Consider the following 17,950-nt stretch of genomic DNA (forward strand, 5'->3'; position numbering starts at 1 on the left):
AAGATTTTTAATCACAGTTTCGATTTCATTACTTGTGATTGGTCTGTTCGTATTTTCTGTTTCTTCCTGGTTCATTCTTGGAAGGTTATACCTTTCTAAGAATTTGTCCATTTCTTCCAGGTTGCCCATTTTATTGGCATAGAGTTGCTTGTAGTAGTATTTTATGATGCTTTCTATTTCTGTGGTGTCTGTTGTAACTTCTCCTTTTTCATTTTTAATTTTATTGATTTGAGTCTTCTCCCTCTTTTCCTTGATGAGTTTTGCTAAAGGTTTATCAGTATTCTTTATCTTCTCAAAGAACTAGCTTTTAGTTTTATTGGTTTATGTTATTGCTTTCTTTGTTTCTATTTCATTTGTTTCTGCTCTGATCTTTATGATTTCTTCCTTCTACTAGCTTTGGGTTTTGTTTGTTCTTCTCTCTCTAGTCCCTTTAGGTGTAAGGTTAGATTGTTTATTTGAGATTTTTCTTGTTTCTTGAAGTAGGATTGTATTTCTATAAACTTCCCTCTTAGAACTGCTTTTGATACGTCCCATAGGTTTTGGATCATTGTATTTTCATTGTCATTTATCTCTAGGTATTTTTTGATTTCCTCTTTGATTTCTTCAGTGATCTCTTGGTTATTTAGTAATGTATTGTTTAGCCTCCATGTGTTTGTGATTTTTACGTTTTTTCCCTGTAATTGATTTCAAATCTCATAGTGTTGTAGTCAGAAAAGATGCTTGATATGATTTCAGTTTTCTTAAATTTACCAAGGCTTGATTTGTGACCCAAGATGTGATCTACCCTGGAGAATGTTCCATGTGCACTTGAGAAGAAAATGTAGTCTGCTGTTTTGGGGTGGAATGTCCTATAAATATCAATTAAATCTATCTGGTCTATTGTGTCATTTAGAGCTTGTGTTTCCTTATTAATTTTCTGTCTGGATGATCTGTCCATTGGTATAAGTGAGGTGTTAAAGTCCCCCACTATTACTGTATTACTGTCAATTTCCTCTTTTATAGCTGTTAGCAGTTGCCTTATGTACTGAGGTGCTCCTCTGTTGGGTGTATATATATTTGAATATAGACACAAAAATCCTCAACAAAATACTAGCAAAAAGAATCCAACAACACATTACAAGGACATACACCATGATCAAGTGGGATTTATCCCAGGGATGCAAGGATTCTTCAGTATACACAAATGAATCAAAGTGATACACTGTATTAACAAATTGAAGAATAAAAACCATATGATCATCACAATAGATGCAGAAAAAGCTTTTGACAACTTCAACACCAATTTATGATAAAAAAACTCTCCAGAAAGTGGGCATAGAGGGAACCTACCTCAACATAATAAAGGCCATATATGACAAACCCACAGCCAACATCATTCTCAATAGTGTAAAAGTGAAAGCATTTCCTCTAAGATCAGGAACAAGACAAGGATGTCCACCCTCACCACTATTATTCAACATAGTTTTGGAAGTCCTAGCCATGGCAATGAGAAGAAAAAGAAATAAAAGGAATACAAATTGGAAAAAAGTAGTAAAACTGTCACTGTTTGCAGATGATATGATACTATACATAGAGAATCCTAAAGACACCATCAGAAAACTACTAGAGCTAATCAGTGAATTTGGTAAAGTTGCAGGATACAACATTAATGCATAGAAATCTCTTGCATTCTTATACACTAATGATGAAAAATCTGAAAGAGATATTAAGGAAACAATCCCATTCACCATTGCAACAAAAAGAATAAAATACATGGGAATAAACCTACATAAGGAGGTAAAAGACCTGTACTCAGAAAACTGTAAGACACTGGTGAAAGACATCAAAGATGACACAAACAGATGGAGAGATGTACCATGTTTTTGGATTGGAAGAATCAATACTGTGAAAATGACTATACTACCCAATCTACAGATTCAGTGCAATCCCTATCAAATTACCAGTGGCATTTTTTACAGAACCAGAACAAAGAAATCTTAAAATTTGTATGGAGACACAAAAGACCCTGAATATCCAAAGCAGTCTTGGGGGACAAAAACGGAGTTGGAGGAATCAGACTCCCTGACTTCAGACTATACTACAAAGCTAGAGTAATCAAGACAATATGGTACTGGCACAAAAACAGAGATATAGATCAACAGAACAGGATAGAAAGCCCAGAGATAAACCCATGCACCAATGGTCAACTAATTTATGACAAAGGAGGCGAGAATATACAATGGAGAAAAGACAGTCTCTTCAATAAGTGGCGCTGGGAAAACTGGACAGCTACATGTAAAAGAATGAAATTAGAACACTTCCTAACACCATACAGAAAAATAAACTCAAAATGGTTAGACACCTAAATGTAAGACTGGACACTATAAAACTCTTAGAGGAAAACATAGGAAGAACACTGTTTGATATAAATCACAGCAAGATCTGTTTTGATCCCCCACCTAGAGTAATGGAAATAAAAACAAAAATAAACAAATGGGACCTAATGAAACTTAAAAGGCTTTTTTTGCACAGCTCAGGAAACTACAAACAAGATGAAAAGACAATCCTCGGAATGGGAGAAAATATTTGCAAACGAATAAGCGGACAGAGGTTTAATCTCCAAAATATATAAACAGCTCATGCAGCTCAATATTAAAAAAAGAAACAACCCAATCAAAAAATGGGCAGAAGACCTAAGTAGACATTACTCTAAAGACATACAGATGGCCAAGAAGCACATGAAAAGCTGCTCAACATCACTAATTATTAGAGAAATGCAAGTCAAAACTACAATGAGGTATCACCTCACACCAGTTAGAATGGGCATCATTAGAAAATCTACAAACAAGTGCTGGACAGAGTGTGGAGAAAAGGAAACCCTCTTGCACTGCTAGTGGGAATGTCAATTGATACAGCCACTATGGAGAACAGTATGGAGGTTCCTTTAAAAACTAAAAATAGAATTACCATATGACCCAGTAATCCCACTACTGGGCATTTACCCAGAGAAAACCATAATTCAAAAAGACACAGGCACCCCAGTGTTCATCGTAGCAGTATTTACTATAGCCAGGACATGGAAGCAACCTAAATGCCCATCAACAGACTAATGGATAAAGATGTGGTACATATATACAATGGAATATTATTCAGCCATGAAAAGGAACGAAATTGGGTCATTTATAGAGATGTGGACGGCTCTAGAGACTGTCATACAAAGTAAAGTAAGTCAGAAAGAGAAAAGCAAATATTGTATATTAACACATATATGTGGAACCTAGAAAAATGGTACAGATGAACCGGTTTGCAGGGCAGAAATAGAGGCACAGATGTAAAGAACAAACGTATGGACACCAAGGGGGGAAAGTGGCAGGAGGTGGTGGTGGTAGTGGGATGAATTGGGAGATTGGGATTGACATATGTACACTGATATGTATAAAATAGATAGCTAATAAGAACCTGCTGTATAAAAATAAATGAAATAAGATTTTTTAAAAATAGATATACCAGTAAAAACTCAGTTTGAACTGATCAATTGCATTAAGGACTTTAGAGATAAAGTATATTGTTTCCAAATCAAAAGAAAAGGCTAGAATATTCTCTAGCAGTAATCAGAGATGCCTCTAGTACTTAATTTCCAGACCTGAAACACTGAATATGTATTATTAAGCATAGAGATATGTTATAGAGAGTCATGTACTCTGTGTACAGAGAATTATGAACATTCATTGTAATCAGTTATCTTTTGCCATAGATATCCAGGCTAAAACCTAGTTTTTCTTATACAAGTAGGTATATTATAGAGTTTCATAATATAGTATACCCAAACCCATCAGTACTTCATGAAAAAGTTTCATAAAGCTTGTAAAATATCTGAAATGTTCTAGAACAACAGACATAACTATGTACTTCACTGGCAAAGGACCTCAGGATCCAAGGAACAATTGGGTGGTGAGTTTCCTGGGTACCAGGAATGATCATGTCCATTGATATCTACCACCAATCAGGATGCTCTTTCTTTTTGAAAAACATTAATTTTAGCAAAATTACATTACCAAATATAATTATTCTTACAGTAATTAGATGTGTAATAATGCCTTGATTTATTTTATCTTTTGAAGAGATACATGTTTTTAAGTGAATTGAAATGTAGTTTATTTGTCTTTAGGAATTGATATACACATGAAAGTCTTTGAATAAGTGTGAGCAAATTTAGTTTAGCCATTCATTCATCCATTTATTCAAAAATACTTTTATGTGTCTGTTTTATGCCAGTCACTGTTCTAGGCTCTTGGACTTGAACAAAATAGGCCAAAAAAATCTGCTTTTCTGGCACTATAAATTACATTGGATGGATAATAAAAAAGTAATAAGAGCTATATGAAAAGTAATAGACCATTGTATGAGGGTATGGAAGGTAATTTTAAATAGAGTAGTCAAAGTAAATCTCATTGAGTATATGACATATGAGCAAGGATGTTTGCGTTACATGATAAATCATCAAATATAGAAAACTTTTGAGTGAAATTTATGATGTAAGTTAAGTTGACACTGCTTTGTACAAACATCTCAGCACCAAACATGTAAGTTAAACCTTGGAGTTGTAAAAGTATTATTTTTCTCAGGATAGATATGTTAGTTTGCCTTACACAGATATACAATATATATACTTATATATACGTATGTATATACGTACATATGTAGTATATATAATTTTAATTTCTGGATAGGCTACAGATAGCATTTTATGGGACAAAAGTTGGCAAAATTACTAACAAAATGATCATAATTATGCAAGTGCAGTTTGAATTTACCTAATTTGAACTGGCATTGAATATTCATCATAGATTTTATGGTGTACAAAATGCAACTGCCAAATGGAAGCCAAAGCATACAAACAAAACAAAGCCTTGGGACTCTTAGATCTATGTAGTAATTGATACATTAATTGATGTGAACCAGATTGGAAAGTTCTTCACTTTAAAAAATTAAGTACCTAAATAATTAAAGAAAACATGTCATGGTTGAACAGTCTCCTTCTGTTTAAATAAATGTTATTTTACAAAATATTGGGTTATTCATATTTTATAGGGGTAATGCACTTTGGCTGACCAAGTAATTAGAGATAATATTTTATGCCAAGTTTGGAATAACACAGACATAGAGAATTTCAAAAGATTTTAAGCAAACTTAAAAAATATATATACAAAGTTTCTAATGGAAAGTTTTTTTTAGACTAGTAATAACTTAGAGCAATTATTACAGACTGAATCACAGATACACATGAATTAACTTTCAAATGTAATTCTGATTGTAATGTTGCTAGTATATCATCTGTATGACACATTCATCAATGAAACCCTGTATACTCAAAGGATAAATTAAAACATACCAAGTAACAAGGTGTGATTTAAGATTCAAAAATAAAAACAAAAAAAAGAACTGAGCCATACATTTGTTAATAAGCCCATAACCTAACTAAATTTTTCAGAGCAATTCAGTCTGTTTGGTTTAGGGTTTCAGGTATGCAGCATCAGGCTGTCAGAGCTATATCAGTTCATTTTATTTCACTAAGCAAGAAGAATATCCACATTTTCATCTCCAATCTATCAGCATTTAGCCATTGTTTAATTCAGTACAAACTCTGATGATCTCATTCACTCAAATATAACATTTCTTTGTAAATTTCCCAAATTTTATCAGCAATCTGAGGTTTCTTTTGATTTCTAGAATCCATCAACTGCTGGGCATTTCTAGTTTGTCCCCCTGCAGTCTTCTCAAATGGAATTTGTTTAAAAACAAAAACATATGAATCTTTATCTTCAAGACCCAAACTACCAACCCCTCAAATTATGTCTTAAGTATTTTAATTGCCACCCCACCCTTATTGTCTATACCTACTCTTTATTTTTGCTTCATCATGTAGAAGATAACATTGTTACCTACTTTGACTCTCATTTTTAAAAGAAACTCTAAGCAGTTTCCTTATACATAGCTTTTCCCCAATCTGAGTAATTCACCATTCTGCAAAGTGATCAATCTTTGTAAACTTCCACAGCATAATTTTCTAATTATTGCCTTTTGGTTTGCCTCCACTGAACTTGCATCTGCTATGACTTCTCTGCTCCCTTTTTGCCTATTTTACAAATAATTTTATTTAAGACTCATTTTAAGTTAAACTTTTTATTACACCATTTTATTGACCACCAAATGTGAAAGTAATTTCCCTTTACTCCAGAATCATATAGATTTTTATTCGCATCTTTTACAACATTGAAATTGGCAAGATTTAAACAGAACATATGGGGCTTCCCTGGTGGCACAGTGGTTAAGAATCCGCCTGTCAATGCAGGGGACATGGGTTTGAACCCTGGTCCAGGAAGATGCTGTGGAGCAACTAAGCCCGTGCACCACAACTACTGAAGCCCGTGAGCCACAACTACTGAAGCCCGCGCACAGCAAGAGAAGCCCCCACTCACCACAACTAAAGGAAGCCTGCATGCAACAATGAAGACCCAACGCAGCCAAAAATAAATTAATTAATTAATTTAAAAAAAAAAACAACATATGGAAGGAAGACTGCTCATCACACTGTTCAAGCTATTCTCTGTCATGGAAGATGAAAAATTGGATAGAATTTGTGTCTCTGAATTTTAAAAGAATTTGCACATCCAACTACAGAGTGAATTAGACCTAGGCATGGGCACTCCTGGAGAAACTAAAAGATGGCAAGCAGTTAAACCAGTAATCCTCAAATAATTATTTTAATCAGGGCAGGGGAAAATGGTTTTCTATTAATAAGATGTGTTTTTTTCCTCTTATATCTAAATTAGCCATTTATAAGTACATTTATTATGTAATTTTCTGAAGCAGGTATTTTGTTGGAGAAAAGGCATATTAAGCAATTTTAACATTTATGTAATAAATTTAAATCAAGTTTTACAGGTGAATATCATACTAACTTGTAATATCCTGATTCAGATGTTCAACTTGTGATTGTGTCTGGGTTTTGATAGGATTTTTCTTTATTAATAGACCATTTTCTTTTAGAGCAGTTTCAAGTTTAAATTGAGCAGAAAGTACAGAGAGTTTCCATATACCTCTTCTTCCTTTACCACCCTTCCCGCACCTCCACAATTACCCCTCTTATTAACAGCCTGCATTGTTAGTGTGGTGCCATTATTGGATTGGACAAAGGAATAATGTCATGTATCCATCGTTGCAGTATCAGACAGAATACTTTCACTATCTTAAAACTGCCCTGTGTTCCATCTATTCATTCTTACCTCCCTCCCACTGAACCCGTGGCAACCACTGATATTTTTACTATCTGTATAGTTTTGCCTTTCCAGATTGTCCATAATTAGAATCATATGATACGTACACTTTTCAGACTAGCTTCCTTCCTTAGCTTAGAATTCATACATTTACGGTTCCTTTATATCTTTTCCTGGCTCAATAACTTATTTCTTTTCATGGTTTAATGAGATTCCATTGTGTGAAAGTACCAAAATTTAACCATTCACTATTGAAGGACATCTTGGTTGCTTTTAGTTTGGGGCCATTATGAATAAAGTTGCTATAGACATTCATGTACAAATGTTTGGGTGGATATAAGTTTTCAATCATTTGGATAAATATCTGTGAGTATGATTGCTGAATCCTATTGTATGACAGTGTTTAGCTATAGCTTTGTAAGAAACTGCTGTAACTATGTACCAAAGTAGCTGTACCATTTTGCATTCCCAGAAGGGAATGAACGAGAGTTCCTGTTGCTCCACATCCTCGTGAGCATTTGGTGGTGTTTGTTTTAGATTTTAGCCATTCTGATAGGTCTGTAGCACTATCATGTTTTAATTTGCCATTTGCTAAAGACACATGTTGTTGAGCACCTTTTTGCATGCTATTTCCCATCATCCTTTTTGATGAGAGTTGTGTTCAGTCTTTTGTCTTGTTTTGGTTTTCGTTTGGTTTTCTTATTGTTGAGTTTTAAGGATTCTTTGTTTATTTTAAAAGCAATAACTTTATAAAGGATACAAGTCCTTTATCAGGTATGTGTTTTGCAAATATTTCTCCCAGTCCATGGTTTCTCTTTTGTTTTCTCTCTCTTAACAGTCTTTCTTGTAGCAAGTTTTAACTTTAATAAGCTCTATCCTATCAATTTTGTCTTTCATGGGTTGTATCTTTCAGTTTTGTGTCTAAAATTCATTGCTAAATCCAAAGTCACTTAGACATCCTCCTATGTTATCTTAGAGAAATTTTATAGATTTGTATTTTATGTATAGTTCTATGATACATTTTTAGTTAATTTTATGAAGGTGTCAAGTAAATGTCTAAATACTTTTTTTTCATATTCAGTAGGCACCTGCTGATAATTTATTAGTTACATGATTATATTCACTTTTTTGCACATGGATTTTCAGTTGTTTCATTGCCATTTGTTGAAAAAATAACCTATTTTCCATTCAGTTGCTTTTATCCTTTGTCAAATCTTAGTTCACTATATTTGTGTAGGTCTCTTTCTGGGCTTTCTATTCTTTTCCATTGACCTTTTTGTCTGCTCTTTCGCCAGTGCAACACTGTCTTGATTATTACAGCTTTATAGTAAGTCTTGAGATAAAGTAATGTCAGTCCTGACTTTTTTCTCCCTCTTCACTATTGTGTCTGATATGCTGGGTCTTTTGGCTTTCCATATAAACTTTAGAATTACTTTATCAATATCCACAAAGTAACTTGCTGACATTTTTATGGGGATTGCATTGAATCTGTGGATCAGTTTGGGAAGAACTGACCACTTGACAATACTGACTCTTATTAACCATGAACAGGGGATATCTCTACATTTATTTGGGTCTTCTTTGATATCTGTCAACAGAATTTTATAGTTTTTTTCATATATATGTTGTGAATATTTTACTGGATTTATACCAATGTGTTTTGGCAGTTTTTTAGTGCTGCTATAAATGGCTTTGTGGCTTTAATATCAAATTCCGATTGTTCATTCCTGGTATGTAGGAAAGCAATTGGCTTCAGTATATTAAACTTTTATTCTGCAGTCTTGTTACAGTCACTACTTGTAGGAATTTTTGTTGTTGATTTTTTGAGATTTTCTACATAGGCAAGTATGTCATCTACAAAGAGAGATTTTATTTCTTCCTTCCCAATCTGTATACTTTTTATTTCTTTTTAAAAAATCTGATTGCACTGACTAGGAGTTCCAGTATGACGTTGAATTGGAGCGGTGAAAATGGATGTCTTTGTTTTGTTACTGATCTTAGAGGGAAAGCTTCTAATGTCTCACAATTAAGTATAATGTGAATTGTAGGATTTTTGTAGATGTTCTATATCAAGTTGAGGAAATTCCCCTCTATTCATAGTTTGCTGAGTTTTTATCATAAATGCATGTTGGGTTTTATAAAAGGTTTTCTTGCATCTATTGACATGATCATATGACTTTTCTTCTTTAGCCTGTAAATGGGAAGGATTACATTAATTGATTTTGAATGTTGGACAAACTTACATACTTAGAATAAATCTCCTGTGGTTGTGGTATATAATTCTTTTTATATGTTGTTGTATTTGACTTATAAATATTTAGTTGAGGATTGTGGCATGCATATTCATGAGACATACTGCTCTGTAATTTTCTTTCTTGTAGTACTCTGTATACATTGTCTATAGTCCTATTCTGTATACATTGTCATATGAAAATGATGACACTAAGCTAAGAAAATATTTGTCTTTGCTTCTTTACAGCAAGCTCCTCTTTGGTGTCAGAATAACCTATCCCAAGCAGACAGAAGAGAGGAAGGAATATGTTAGCTCTCCAAAAAGGCTTCTCTCTATAGAAAACATAAGAAATAGAAAAATAATTCTGGAAACCATTATATAGATTAATTTGTCAAGTTAGTGCACTAGTTCATGCTTGAAAACTTACATATTTTTGAACTCAAAGGAGTAAAGTATAAATTTTATGAAAACTGAAAAAGACATAGTAATAAAAGAGGAATGTATCTGGGAGCCAGAAATGGAACAGAAATACTTAACAATGAGCTGGGTTGAAGCCATGTGTTTGACGTTTTCCAAATTCAGAATAACAAATGAAGGGTGGGAGTATGGTTCCTAAGGTATAAAAGGAATTAAGCAAAAGTTTTTTAACACATATGGTTATGTGATGCCAGGTAGACTTAGTTAAGATAGACATCTGGAAGAGCTCATGAAAGGTGAGGGATGCAGGAAAGAATGTATCCATCTGTTCACATGCCAAATGGGATGTGTCTTTATCTCAAGCAAGGGAAAGCAGGAGATAGGTAACAATACGATATGGCTTTCAGGGATGAGTCACAAACGCACTGAATTCCATGACGAGATGTGACACATCCTCAATACCACTTCTGGGAAATAATGCTAAAGGGAGATTTAAAAGCTGATGCTTCAAAAAAAAAGAAGTCAAAAAAAAAAAAGCTGATGCTTCAGTGGGCACAGAAAAAAAATCGCTAGACAGTGAGAATTGAACCAAGAGGAAGAGAGAAAAAACAAAGGAAAGGAAGAAACAATCTCTCACCTATCAAAGAAAATACTTCCCATCAAAATGAACTTTCAGCCTCAAATGCCAAAGCTCATGAAGAAATCCAGTGCTAAAAAGATAACCAATATAGTCATCAGTCAGAGAGTTAATCTCTGATCTTTCTATAGGAAATTCATTTTATATATTAATCTAACCAAGAACTTAAAATACATATGTGCAGAGATGGAAAAGAGAATTTTTATTTAAAAAGCAATATTTGTTTATATAAAACAAAAGGGAGGAGTCTAACAAAATCTTGTTAATAGCAAATAAACTTAAGGAAATTGCAGAGAGTTCCCAGATGAAGAGGTCTGTGGCGGTAGGAAGTCTCATCATCCAGGATTGCTACCCTCCGCATTTAAAACCAGAGACTCAATTCCCCTAGTTTATGAGTATCCACAACCAGTGTTTCATGTGAGCATTCAATTTTCCTGACCTTTGTGTAAGATCATACAAGTAAGCTGCATAGTGGAATGGACATCAAAAGCTCTGTTTTCAGAGCCTAGTCTTTTTTTTTTTTGATTAGTTTTTATTGGAGTATAGTTGATTTACAGTGTTGTGTTTCTGCTGTATAGAAAAGTGAATCAGTTATACATATATCCACTCTTTTTTAGACTCTTTTCCAATATAGGTTACTACAGAGTATTGAATAGAGTTCAAATTCCTTGCAGCCACTGATCATGTGCCTCTTGGCCATGTGTATGTCTTCTTTGTAGAAATGTCTATTTAGGTCTTCTGCCCATTTTTTTATTGGGTTGTTTGTTTCTTTAATATTGAGCTGCATGAGCTGTCTGTGTATTTTGGAGATTAATCCTTTGTCTGTTGATTCGTTTGCAAATATTTTCTCCCATTCTGAGGGTTGTCTTTTCATCTTGTTTATAGTTTCCTTTGCTTTGTAAAAGCTTTTAAGTTTCATTAGGTCCCATTTATTTATTTTTTATTTCCATTACTCTAGGAGGTGGGTCAAAAAGGATCTTGCTGTGATTTATGTCAAAGAGTGTTCTTCCCATGTTTTCCTCTGAGAGTTTTATAGTGTTCAGTCTTACATTTAGGTCTTTAATCCATTTTGAGTTTATTTTTCTGTATGGTGTTAGGGAGTATTCTAATTTCATTCTTTTACATGTAGCTGTCCAGTTTTCCCAGAACCACTTGTTGAAGAGGCTGTCTTTTCTCCATTATATATTCTTGCTTCCTTTGTCATAGATTAGTTGACCATGGATGTGTCGGTTTATCTCTGGGCTTTCTATCCTGTTCCATTGATCTATATTTCTGTTTTTGTGCCAGTACCATATTATCTTGATTACCGTAGCTTTGTAGTATAGTCTGAGGTCAGGGAGTCCGATTCCTCCAGCTCCATTTTTTTTCCCTCAAAATTGCTTTGGTTATTCAGGGTCTTTTGTCCATACAAATTTTAAGATTTTTTGTTCTAGTTCTGTAAAAACTGTCATTGGTAATTTGATAGGGAATGCATTGAATCTGTTGATTGCTTTGGGTAGTATAGTCATTCTCAGAGTTTGAGTTTTCCAATCCAAGAACATGGTATATCACTCCATCTGTTTGTGTCATCTTGATTTCTTTTATCAGTGTCATAGTTTTCAGAGTACAGGTCTTTCACCTCCTTAGGTAGGTTTATTCCTAGGTTTTTTTATCTTTTTGTTGCAATGGTGAATGGGATTATTCCCTTAATTTCTCCTTCTGATCTTTTGTTGTTAGTGTATATGAATGCAAGAGATTTCTATGCATTAATTTTGTATCCTGCAACTTTATCAAATTCACTGATTAGCTCTAGTAGTTTTATGGTAGCATCTTTAGGATTATCTATGTATAGTATCATGTCATTTGCAAATGGTGACAGTTTTACTTCTTTTCCAATTTGTATTCCTTTTATTTCTTTTTCTTCTCTGATTGCTGTGGCTAGGATTTCCAAAACTATGTTGAATAACAGTGGCAAGAGTGGGCATCCTTGTCTTTTTCCTGATCTTAGAGGAAATGCTTTCAGTTTTTCACCATCGAGAATGATGTTTGCTGTGGGTTTGTCATATATGGCATTTATTATTTTTTTTTTTTGCGGTACGTGGGCCTCTCACTGTTGTGGCCTCTCCCATTGCGGAGCACAGGCTCTGGACACGCAGGCTCAGCGGCCATGGCTCATGGGCCCAGCTGCTCCGCAGCATGTGGGATCTTCCCAGACCAGGGCACGAACCCGTGTCCCCTGCATCGGCAGGCGGACTGTCAACCACTGTGCCACCAGGGAAGCCCATAGCCTTTATTATGTTGAGGTAGGTTCCCTCTGTGCCCACTTTCTGGAGAGTTTTTATTATGAATGGGTGTTGAATTTTGTCAGAATCTTTTTCTGCATCTACTGAGATGATCATATGATTTTTATTCTTCAGTTTGTTTATATGTTGTATCACATTGATTGATTTACATGTATTGAAGAATCCTTGCATCCTTGGGATAAATCCCACTTGATCATGGTGTATGATCCTTTTAATATGTTGTTGGATTCTGTTTGCTAGTATTTTGTTGAGGATTTTTGTGTCTATGTTCATCAGTGATATTGGCCTGTAGTTTTCTTTCTTTGTGACATCTTTGTCTGGTTTTGGTATCAGGCTGGTGGTGGCCTCATAGAATGAGTTTGGGAGTGCTCCTTCCTCTGCAATTTTTCGAAAGAGTTTGAGAAGGATAGGTGTTAGCTCTTCTCTCAATGTTTGATAGAATTTACCTGTGAAGCCATCTGGGACCAGGTAATTTTTTTAAAGCACCACATGTAATTTTAACACATAGCCAAAGATGGAAACCATATTACTAGACTGTTGGAATCACAAGATGAATCTCCAATTTTGCATTTGTCAGTCCTTCTCTAAAAGTAAGATAAAATTCTCTGGAAAGCAATTGCCTTGTTCAGTCTTTATTTAATCTCCTAGAGAGCTACATGCTACAGTGTTCCCAGATGTCTGCATGTGAAAATCACTCAAAGGCTAAAATTTGAGGCTTCCCTTTCCTTTTCCAGTGTAACTCCATATTCTTGTCATGCTTATTAACTGTCATACTTATTACTAGTGTGCAAACTTTGTAGACTTCAATTTGGTCCTTAGGCTCCCTGACATAAAAAGGTCTAGTTGATGCAGTTAAAGCACTTTAAATGCTCAGCACACCATCCATTCCGTCTTCCCCTCTTTGTTAAACCTAAACTAAGTTATGAAACTGAGTAAGTGAAAGTTAAGTGTAAACCTTTTCTTAAGGAAAAGTTAAAGTATTTATTCTCTAATTTTCCAGAATAAATAATATGAGATCATTGAGAAAATTTAGTAGGCAATCCAACTCATGTCACTGTAAGAAAAAAACTTTTTAATGATCCTCCATTTCAGAAAGTCCCCCAAATATTTTCATGCCAGCATAAACCAGAGAGCTTCTTAAAATTGTAAATTTCAGGATTATGAATTTAGATTCTCTTGGGTTGAGACATAGAAGTCTGTATTTTGCAAATCCCACAGTGATGCTGATTGATGCCAGTTTGAGGAATTAGTGGTTCATATACCTCCACTTAAAAAAAAACTTTATCATTTTAATCCCATCACCCACAAAATTAGATGTTATTTTAATCTGTTGTGTCTGGTGGTGCTGTTTGTACCTACCTATTCTTAATTGCATTTTATATGTCAGGCACTAGATAAAAACAACACATTATAAAAATTGTTTTGTATATTATTATACCATCATTATGTAAGTACTGTTACCCTTTTTTTTTTTTTTTTTTTTTTCCGATACCCGGGCCTCTTACTGTTGTGGCCTCTCCCGTTGCAGAGCACAGGCTCCGGACGTGCAGGCTCAGCGGCCATGGCTCATGGGCCCAGCCGCTCTGCGGCATGTGGGATCTTCCTGGACCGGGGCACGAACCCATGTCCCCTGCATCGGCAGGCGGACTCTCAACCGCTGCGCCACCAGGGAAGCCCACTGTTACCCTTTTTAAAAATCATTATGAAATTGAGGTTGAAAGTTTTGTGTGATTTACTCAAGACCTCAGAGCTGGTGATGAGCCTGTATTGACTCTAAGGCCTATGGCTTAACCCACAATAATCTATTTTTCCCTTGGGTTAGTACCCCACATGTCATCACAAAATGGGTTTATTTGACAAATTGGCAGAGTCTCCTGCCCATACTTCATTAAACAGGAGTGTTACCTATAAATATAACAGGTCATTTTATAGCCATTGATAGTGTAAAACTGCCTCTTTCTTCATGTAAATGCTGAAGTGGCAATGTGTAATCTATGTAATCTGACTAGAAACTTGTCTAGAAAATAGTTAAGAAACGTGTACTTAGGAATAATTTATCACTGATATTTTCATCTACATATAAATAATTATATTGCATTAGGATCAAGAACATATTAAATATATTTGAAAAATACAATTTGATAAATATTTAAATACAAATTTATTGTTAATATAAATTATGGTGAATTCAATAATCACTCAAAATTGACTAACAAATTTATTTTTAGACGATAGTAGACAGATATTTTGAAATATTCTTCAGCATGGTATTAGTATCTTCCAGTGATGATATATGTCATTATTATACAAGATCAATAAAGCTGATAGCTTTTAAATCTTGGTTTTCTTTTCAATATTGAGAATTACATTGAGAAAATTTAGTTATAAGGAGTAAATAAAGCAAAAATAAAAGTAGGAACATAATGTCATAGCTGAAGATTGAGGAAGTGCTATATACTCCTTTTCCTAAGACATTTATAGAAAAAATATAAAGACGTATCATAGTTAGCATGAGAATTGTCTAAAATCAGCTATAGCATTTCACGAATTTTTTTCATCTTTAAATTAATTGAAAGTTTTGATTCCTTCAACTAGGGATTGTCAAGCTCCTCTAAATAATAAATATGAAGTTAAAAAGCCTACAAAAATGATGACAAATTCCTTTATTCTAAAAAGTGATTTATCAAGCTATTTTGCCCTTGTAACAAATATTGAACCTAAATAGCAAGATATTTGAAGTTGAACAATTTCCCAATATTTTAACATGAGATTCTATTACACTATTTGATATATATAATTGAAAGGGAAGTAAAATAAAAATCCTCTTCCAACAAATCCCCATCTGTGTCAAAGGAATTTAAATCAGAAATTTTATCCGAACATGAATATTGCTTTTATTGCAATAATAACTAACACTATTCCCAAGCCTTGAAGCATAGACAGATATATATTCGGATATCATGAATTGAATTAGACCAATATATGTTCAAGAACAAGACAATTCTCTAAAGATCTTGAAAACATAATAATCCAACAATAAAGTCACCTGTACCTAAGTATATTTTTCTGGCATATCTTTAAATTGAATTGTGGGAGGAATCTTTTGTCGCTATTGCAAATGTAAAACAATTTGCTATCTTAGAATACTCTTTTGTTTTTATTTCTTTTCTTCCCTTTAGAGTAGCTTACTAATGTGTAATCAGTGACTTTCTGTCATTGGACTTATTAGCAAACATCTTGACACAATTTCCAATATGTGTGACTGATTTATTTCTAAATATTTGGAGTTTTTTCTTTTTTTTTTTTTTTCCATTGTGTGGATTTTGGATCTTTTCCTTTTTGGGGTTTGCTCTATTTGCCATGTTGTCTCATGACTTTATAGTATTTGTGAACTTTTTAGCCATTACGTCTTTGACTATTCTAAGCCCCACACTTTTTCTTTTCCTCCTAGGACTCTGATGATATAAATGTTAGGCATTTTATATTACCTTATATACTCTTTTTAAGACTGTGTTTTTTTCCTCTCTGTTTTCTCTTTCTTACTCAGGTTGGATCATTTTTTTGGGGTCTGCTTTGGGTTTACTGATTCTTTCCTACTGTTTCCAACATACTATTGGGTCTGTACAGTGAGGTTTAAATTATTTGGTTATTGTGGTTTTTACTTCTGTAGTTTTATTTGGTTTTTCATAACTTCTATTCCTTGCTGAACTTTTTCATGCTTTAATTACTTTCAAGAGCATTTGTAATTGCATGGTGAAGCGTAGGTAGTATGACTTGTTTGAGGTAAAAATTCTGAATATCACCATTGTTTCAAACCTAAACACTCCATATATCTATTAATTAAAATAAATTCTTAAAAAGCATTTGTTTTCACTCTTTGTTTGAGAATTACCAGAGTCCTGTAGTAGAATAACAACTATAGTTTTCTATATAGTTATTTTAGTCATAATTATGTTATAAAGTTTTACATATATATAGTAAAATTTCAGTGTATAAATTGTCTTTTTTCTATACTGAGCAACTCATTTGCTCTTGTATAAATCATTGCATAAAGGGATACTCTAATTTTTTTTCAGAGTTCTTATTATAGTTGTAGGAAATATGTTGTTAATGATTATGCAGTAAATGAAATGTGTTTTAGGTACAAACTTCACAATGATGTAAAGAATTATGCTGATTTAAAAACTCATGATTCTGATAATCAATGTTCTTTATCAATTCTTACTTTTTAAGTGTTCTCTTCATTTTTGTTTCTCCTCCTCTTCCTTCTTTTCCACCTCTTCCTTCTACTCTTATTGTTTGCTTTGTGATCTAGGTTTAGCCTATAGAATATGTTACACTTGTTACATTGAAAATATGCAGAGGGTTACTGATTATCTTCAGTAATGAAAACATATCTCTACTGGATAGAAAACAATACCTTGATCTTTTAAAAATAAAACTAATAAACATTCTCTCTGCTGCAGTAGCTGAGGCTTTGGCTTTTTAAATACTTTTTACCCATTAACATGCTGGTAATATATGGACAACTTTGTAAAACTTGAAGAAATTCATCCCCTAATGCAATTTTTATACTGTTTTCTCATCAGCAAGCACTTGTATGCATGTGGAAGTATTTGTTTTAAAATTTTACATGTATTTCATAGGAGAACAATTGCAATGAAATTGTGCATATAAACTATCATCCCTGTTGACTATTTCAAATCAGTTCTCTATTTTTTCCTGATTGAAATAGCATTTATTTATTGTGTAAAGAAAAGAAGAACCTTTTTTTGAAAGTAGAGAAACTTCCTTAAGTATTTAGAGACTAAATCTTCTTTTCAAGAAATGTCTTTGCAATATTTTTTTCTACCAGGCAGTTAGCTAGATATGGAAGTAAAATAATAATAATAATAATAATACAGGAGGTTGAAAGGCTAGGTGTTAATTTTGTTGAGTTTCACTAATCAGCAGTGCTTGCTTCCAGTTACACGTAACCATTAAACTTAAAGAGGACAAAGCTGGCAAGAATTTTGCTTCGAGCATGTTAGGTTCTGAAATAAAATACCCATTAGTTCACTTCTGATGACCAGATATTTCTCTCTAGCCATTAGGCATGCTAAGGCTTTTACAGGTTCTTGAATGT

Source organism: Lagenorhynchus albirostris, chromosome 18, assembly GCF_949774975.1.
Source record: "Lagenorhynchus albirostris chromosome 18, mLagAlb1.1, whole genome shotgun sequence".
Lineage (NCBI taxonomy): Eukaryota > Metazoa > Chordata > Mammalia > Artiodactyla > Delphinidae > Lagenorhynchus > Lagenorhynchus albirostris.